Source organism: Perognathus longimembris, chromosome 4, assembly GCF_023159225.1.
Source record: "Perognathus longimembris pacificus isolate PPM17 chromosome 4, ASM2315922v1, whole genome shotgun sequence".
Lineage (NCBI taxonomy): Eukaryota > Metazoa > Chordata > Mammalia > Rodentia > Heteromyidae > Perognathus > Perognathus longimembris.
In genome coordinates, this window is record NC_063164.1 from 33,310,401 (window position 1) to 33,310,625 (window position 225).

Sequence of the window (225 nt, forward strand, 5' to 3'; positions counted from 1 at the left end):
TATAGTTGTCCAGTATTTTAAATCATTTTCAATTTGTTGTTCTTCAAATCTCGTCTTGATGTTCTAGCCTTTGGCTCAGGTTATCATTGAACTCCCTTTCTATTACATCTATGTTTAGTAGGTCTTCTCCATTGGAAAAACCAGGTAAGTTTGAAAACAAGCAGCGTGATATGGATAGAAAACAGAGAAGTCACATGTTGAGAAGTTGAATTAGGAGTCTTTATT